Here is a 7,881-nt window from a genome sequence, read left to right on the forward strand (position 1 = left end):
TTCTGCAAACTGACGTAAGCCAAACTGGACTTGGCGCCGTATTATTCCAAACCGATGACAACGCAGTTAAGAAGATTATCTCCTACGCCAGTGCGACGTTGACGAGTACTGAACAGAAGTACCACTTCAACGAGATAGAGACCCTAGCTGTTGTATGGGCCATCAAGAAGTATACACATTACCTAGAGGACTTACCCTTTATTCTGCGGACGGACAGTCGCTCTCTGCTATGGTTGGAGAAGAATAAAGATGGTAAAAGCAAACTTACTCGATGGTCGCTCTTGTTACAAACCTATAAGTTTCATCTCGAACACTGCACTGGGAAAAGCAATCAACTTCCAGATTATCTAAGTCGACATCCGGACGCTACCCTAGAAAAGTACCTTCCCGACGTAAATCAATTGTTACCACCGGAGATACGGAAAGTAAATCAAATCGCCGCCAAGTAGATCCAATGTTTAGACATCTTCCACATAATTCGCGAAGCCCAAGAAGTCTCCGAAGTTATCCAAGATGAAAAGTCAGTGGAAACACCTTAACAAAATTCGTCCCCACACTGAAGATGAGCAAGACTTCTTCCTGCAGCATGAAGTAACCGACGGGTTCTTCAACTTTCGACATGCAGTCGGACCCAGAATAGTCGTCCCCGGCAGCCAAAGACGAACCGTCATGCACCGGTACCACGACGAAGATTGTTGCCATCCAGGATGCGACGAGACGTTAAGAGTCATTCAGGACGATTTCTATTGGCAGAACATGAGAACAGACGTGGCCGAATATGTCAAGAATTGCCTAGTATGCGCGCAGATGAAAACGAGACAATTCCAAACAACAGCTCCGATGAGACCACAGCTTTCATCAGGACCATTTGAGGTTATCAGTCTAGATACGTTGGGACCATATCCAAAAAAACCCAGACAGAATAGGAACATCAAAATATGCGAGGACCTATTTACGAAATGGATAGAGGCCAAAGCCACGCCGAATTCCCTCTCCAAAACCGTGTTATCGTTTCTCCAATCCGAGATAGTAAGCAGATATGGACGACCTAAACGGATAATTACGGACCACGGAGCTCCTTTCGTTAGTAATATGTTCATCCGCTATTGTGATGAAAACAACATCGAACTACGGTTTTCCGCCGTGGAACATCAACGAGCCAATCCTGTTGAAAGGAAGGTTCAAGAGTTAAAGAAGAAAATGAGAATTCTTGCCCGTAACAACCCCGAACGTGAATGGGACTTATTACTTCCCGAGACGCTGTTTTGTCTACATTCCCGGAAAAACGCCGCCACTGGAGCTACACCCAGTAAACTGTTACTTGGCTATGAATTACCCAAAGTCGACTCCTGGAAGAATCCGGAATTCCACAGGAAAAGGGTAAGGTTAAAAAGACTGCCCCTACAACTAACACAAGACTGTCAGCAAGCCTATGCTGATAAATACGCTCTACCTGGACGACGTCCCAAAGTCATATTTAACGTCGGAGATCGAGTGTTGACCAGGACCTCAGCTGGACGTAAACGACCATTTGCTCCTCCATGGGAAGGACCCTTCCGGATAAATGTGAAATTATCTGATGAAGTCTACGAGATAGACAGAAATGGCCGCCAGACGTCTATACACATAGATGACATACGCCCCGCACCACTAGGAAACTTAGACGAAGATGTCCAGTCAGAATGCTCTACAAGTTCCTCAACTGGACCTCTAGGCAGCGGTAGCTCCCGTAGTCGCCAGTCAGAAGCCAAGGATCACACAGGGTTGAAATCCGCTGGTTTGGATGGACTTCCTGCCGATAGCGACGCTTCCTGATCCCAGAGCCTGATATCCTACCAGGACGCTATAGCTTCGGTTGTACCTGTTCGGAATAAGAAGAGACTTTCGCGAATGGTAATCAACGATACGGATTAGGTAATATACATGTAGCGATATATTACGTCAAATTCAAGTCAAATAGTAACGTCGGAACGTAAATTAGTAAGATATTTTATATTAATTGTTAGAAACATCGGTTAAATTCACTGTTTGCCGCTTGTTTTCTTTGTAAATATTAGTTTTAAGTAGATTTAAGGATGTTGTGTGAAGCCATAAGCCGGTAGAAAAAAGTGTAAAAAAAGGAGGGGGGTGTTGTAGACCGAAGGGCTACTATGCAAATGAACGAAACAAAATCGAGCTTTGCGTTTTATACCACTTTTATATTTATATGACGCCTTCAGCCAATCAGAATTCAGTATTTAATTCCTCGCAAAGTCGTGGACCAATCAGAATCGAGCATCGAAACCCTCAGTTTACTTTTGCTGTTTTTGATGAAACCTTCTAGAAAGTTCTAGAAAGATGATGAAATCTGATGAAATATTGCAAAGCATGATGTCACGATTGCTAAATACGCAATAGTTAGGGGAAATTCACCCTTAAGGACATAAAATTTCTAGATTAAAGGGATGGTTTTTCAGGGATGAAATCAGTTTATCGCCGAAGTTCAACAGTTCAATACTAAGTTTACAACCAAGTTCTTCTCAAACAAATTACAAGTTAGTCTTCATCCGCAAGTACGGGGAATAAAGTGAAATAAATCTACGAAGTGATATTGTTGTGATTGCTCCGAGTTCTTACCTGCCTTCGACATACAAAGTCCGCCGGAACCAAAGTGCTCGTAAAATTGTCTAATTATCTTCCGTAATTAAAGAGTTGGATCGGAACTCAAACCGACAAAGTTTAGTAGTGCATTTTTTCGGAAAAGCCGAAAAGGGATATACAGAGGATTACCTAAAAAAGTGGTTAGTAAAGCTCCGCGATTTTTTTGTAATTAGTTGAATAAGTTTAGTAACGTTCATTTTCATATATACCTTGTACTCTTTTTTCTACGGTCTGGTAGTTTGAATTTGTTGTTTCCTGGATTTTCGTTGCAGAGATTATTCCAGTGAATCACTATTACTTATTTTTGTTAGATTAATAGGTTTTTAACAGTGTTAAATCTTATTGCCATTTTTCTCTTCAAGAAAAATATTATTTGTACTTTGTAATATATTTTATACCTTTTCTTAAACTTGTTTTTTCTGAAGAAAACCTTCACGAGTTTTTTAATAATAAAAAATATTTTTTTTAGTCGAAAATAAATTTTCGAAAAAAAAGATTTTTGGATAATTTTTCAAAATAATTTTTTTTTAACTCAAAATTTACTTTTCGCACATAACCCCAGAAATATATTTTCTGAATAAACTTTTTTTTAGTCAAACATTTTTTTCAAAAAACAATTTGAAAAAATTTTTTTAAAATAAAAAATTTTTAATTTAAAAGGGAACTTAGTCCTTTATTTTCAAGGAAAATATTTTTGTATACATTATTTTTCCAACTCACCTCAAGGATCAGAAAGAATCCACAGTCAACTCTTATATACAAACTTGACCTAGATTTAAGAGGAATCCGGTTAGGGAATTAAAGTTTGTAGATTCACTTCAAAATTTACTGGCGCCTGACATAAACTTTAAAAAGATTTTTAAATTTAAATTTTTTCGTTTTTGAATCATCTCCCACTCCTCAAATTTTCTAAATTTTGATATTGGTCGGGCATTACTTTCATTTCTTCGAACCTATCTCAGTGGAGATAGACCCCAACACCTACGAACCTCACGATCCCCTCTAACTGTATCGGCGTTTATGTTAAGGTCATTACTCTAACAACAGAAAATACTCATACGAGCCAAAACTTCCACCTTAAAGTAAACGTAGCGTTGACATTGCGACGCAACGTGGGGCTCTAACTACTTCCTCGAGCAAAACTGTTTGTTGTTAAAGCAAAGCGTAGCGTTGACAATAGCTTACAGCCGTCCCATAATACCTGCTCCTATATCGAGAGATAGGTACAAAGAAATTACAATGTTCTTACGATTTGATAACATGCAGACTAGGGAGGTGCGAAAATCAACAGACAAGCTGGCTCCAATAAAAGAGGTATTTGAAATGTTTGTCTTCAACTGTAAAAGTTTCTTGAATCCAAGTGCCCATCTATGTGTTGCCGAGCAGCTTGTACCCTTTAGAGGACGAGCCCCGTTCAGAGTTTATATGAAAAGCATGGGCCCTTTCAGACTGTAAAACTTTTTATACATCAAACGCAAGTTTACTTAGGTAAGTTATGATCAATGTTAAATTCAAAAAAAAATTAATTCGAATCAGATGTATATATGTATATGATTTCTATGATTTCTACTTCAGGAAAACGAGGTAATGCACCAGAAAAAAATCAAGCACAAAGGGTTGTGTTAGATATGGTACATCATTTGCCGCAGGATTGTGGTATAACGACTGATAATTTTTTTCCAGTACGACACTTGCTGATGCACTGTGGGAGAAGAAAATTACCCTAGGTAAAAATAAGGCATGTATACCTAACGAACTGCTATGAGCAACATATAAGAAAGCATGTACAAGTATATGTTCGCTTTTCAGAAAAACAGAACATTAGTCTCACATGTTCCTAAAGAAAAAGCTGCAGTCATCCTATTGTCAAGTGAGCTACAGAGGATAGTGTCGCTGGTGAAGATGAGTCTTACAAGCCTGATATAATCCTGCATTATAACCCAACAAAAGGTGCCATTTATAGCACAGATAAACTAGCCAAAGAATATACAACACAGAGAAAAACCAATCGATGGCCGATGGCATTTTCTTATTAACTCATAAATATTGCAGGCATAAATTCCTATAAACTCTGGCTAGCTAAACCGAATTGGTTGAGGAAAAGGTGAAGTGGCCGTAAAATATTCCTATTGGAACTAGGTAAAGCATTAATAAAAGATAATGTTATACGCCGTTATCGTAATAAACACATCCAGCCAAATAAAAAACGAAGCATGAGTGATGTTTTCCCTGAACTATTAGAAATCGCTCAAGAAGTAGACGAGAACGTAAATGATGGGAGAGGACGCTGTTACATGTGCCAAAGGAAGAAAGATCGGAAGAGGAAGAGCAAGTGGGCAAATTGTCAAACATTTGTATGCTGGGAACATTCTCTTTCTTAAAACCATTTGTAAACAATGTAAGAATCAATAAGAATAAAATAAATAAGATGTTTTTTACAGAGTAGTTTCTTAACTTTTAATTTTGTAGGTAGTTTGGACAGTATCAATATAACAGAAATAAGAAATTGTATTTTTTATGACAATAAGCGATACCTCAAACACACTTAAGAGATTTGATATTTTATCATGGGGTCCATTTAGATCCCGGCCTGCCTGATATGAAATTTTATGAGGCCCGTCCCTTGAAAGTTAAACGTTTTTATTGAAGCGTGATGGATTAATCACAAATTATTCAATTAATAACAAATTATTCAATTAATAACAATGAAGAACAAAACAAATATTAATTGAGAACAATATAAATAAATTAAGTGGTCAAGCCGATATTAACATATCTACCAGATTAGAAATAGAATCGTGGATATAAATCAGATTTTGGTTCGAACTGGTGATCCCCGCGACATAGATACGTTACAACAAGAAACCATAACATTCGCAGCAAACAAAGAAAACAATTTAACAGATATATAGAATCTATAGAAACTCCTAAGTTTAATAGAAACCAAAATTCACAATAGCACAAACCTTTTTCACAAACACAAAGTAATAATTCACAATTTCATAGATAACTCTCATTATCAAAAAAAACAAAACAATATGATAAACCATAAACAACCATAGCAGAAAAGCAAACTAAAAAAAACAATTGACGACAGATAACCCGTTACCAAATACAGTTTGCGGCAGCATAACTTCCTTTTTTAAAATGCGCGCCAATCAGTCGGTTGATGTCGCAGCGGAACGCTAGTGGTCTCGTTCGAGAGGCGGTAAGTTTTTTCCCGACACAGTTCAGTCGCCACCATGCATTGGAACAGCGAGGAGCGTGCTTTTGCCATTGAGGCCTACTTTTCGAGCGGATGTTTTGTGATCGCAGCCCAGCGCGCCTTTCGGAATCGCTTTAATTTAGCCCCTTTGGCCCCCGTCCCGGACCGGAAATCTATTGTTACGTGATGATCTTCATTTCCATCGTTACAAGATGGCGATTGTGCAGGAACTTTCTGAACGTTACTTCAATTGTCGGAGAAACGCGTGTGAGATTCTTCTAGAAGTCGTTCCTGAGGCCGCTATTTTTTTTTTTTAGTGATGAAGCCCATTTTCATTTGTGTGGATCCGTCAACAAACAAAACATGCGCTACTAGACTGACATCAATCCTCGAGAACTGCATCAAAGGCCTTTGCATTCACCTAAAGTCATAATGTGGTGTGCAATTTCCTCAGCTGGAATTATTGGTTCCTGGTTCTTTGAGGAAAATGAAGTCCCAGTTACAGTGAATTTGGACCAGTATGTAAACAAGAGCATCGATGGCTATATTGAGGGAACACTTCCCGGAGCGCCCCATCTCAATTAGGGGCGATTTGGAGTGGCCGGCTCGCTCTCCCGATTTGACCCCTTGTGATTTTTTCTATGGGGGTTTTTTTAAATCCCGTGTTTAGGTAAACCGTCCAAAGACCTACAAGATTTGAAGACCAACATCCAGGAAGAAATTGCCAACATAACGCTGATATGCTGGCAAGTCATGACAAACGCCAGAAATCGGTTTACTCAGTGTATGGAGAATGGGGGACGTCACCTACCTGATTTGATCCTCAAAACTAAAAAATAAATAAAAGTTTTCTGATTCATACAATGGGTTTTATTAAGTTTTGGAAAAAAGAAGTTATGCTGCCGCACCCTGTATAATAGACATACTCAAATACTAGGTGGCGCAAAAATCATCGCCCTATCGGAAGATGCTATCATTTTGGCAAGTGGCGGTAAATGTCAGTTCTGCTTTGACATTTGTGAAGTGAACAGATACAAAATACACGTTAATAAGACATGAACCGCTATACTCCTCAAGAACGGGGAATAATTGTTTCGATTTTTTTGCGTAATAATTCGTCTGTGGTATTGGCGCAGAGTGAATTTAGACGTAGATTTTCCGGTCGTCCGACACCTACTTGGCAAACACTACGGCGTTTATCCGCTCGCCTAGAAAAGTATGAGACAACACGAGATGCTGTCAGAGCAGCCGTTCTGCTGAGATCGCGGCTGTGGCTGAAGATGTCGCAGAGGACTCCGGAGTATCGACCAGATGACGTGCCACGCAATTGGGCATCAATCGGCGATCTTTACAGAGAATTTTGGTGAAAGACTTGAAGATGTTCCCTTAAAAAGTGCAGACAGTGCATCAGCTGCTAGCCGTTGACCGCCAAGCGCGTGTAACCTACGCTCAAGCCATCCTGAATCTCGACCACGAGGAAGACAAATGTTGTGTATGTAACCTGTGTAAGAAGAAGAAGAAAAATAACAAACTTTAACCTAAGGGGTAAGACATAACAACAACTTTTCATCGAAAATCATCATGAGCGACGAGGCCCATTTCCATCTCTGTGGATACGTGAATAAGCAGAATTATCGCTTCTGGGGCTCCGAAAATCCGCGTATAACACACGAAGAGCCATTACACCCGCTCAAAGTTACTACTGTATGGTGTGGTGTTTACGCTGGAGGCGTCATCGGGCCTTATTTGATACAAACGCCGCTGGCCAAACGACTACTGTGAACGGCGAGCGCTACAGAGCCATGCTCAACGACTTTCTCCTACCTCAACTAGACGAATTGGGACTGGAGAACATGTAGTTCCAACGGGATGGAGCAATGGCGCATACTGCACGACCCACAACCGAAATTCTGAGGGCTGCATTTCCGGGTCGCCTAATCTCTCGTTTTGGTGATTTGCATTGGCCGGCAAGATCGCCCGATTTAACCGTTCTAGACTTTTTTTTTGTGGGGTTTCTTGAAGTCACGAGTCTATGT

General features: G+C 39.8%; 1 pseudogene; it reads left to right on the forward strand.

Moving 5' to 3' along the window:
- The first annotated feature begins 6,900 nt into the window (after positions 1-6,900).
- Positions 6,901-7,627, forward strand: LOC111691834 (annotated as a pseudogene).
- Positions 7,628-7,881: the final 254 nt, after the last annotated feature.

The sequence above is a fragment of the Anoplophora glabripennis genome, unplaced genomic scaffold, assembly GCF_000390285.2.
Source record: "Anoplophora glabripennis isolate ALB-LARVAE unplaced genomic scaffold, Agla_2.0 scaffold593, whole genome shotgun sequence".
NCBI classification, from domain to species: Eukaryota; Metazoa; Arthropoda; class Insecta; order Coleoptera; family Cerambycidae; genus Anoplophora; species Anoplophora glabripennis.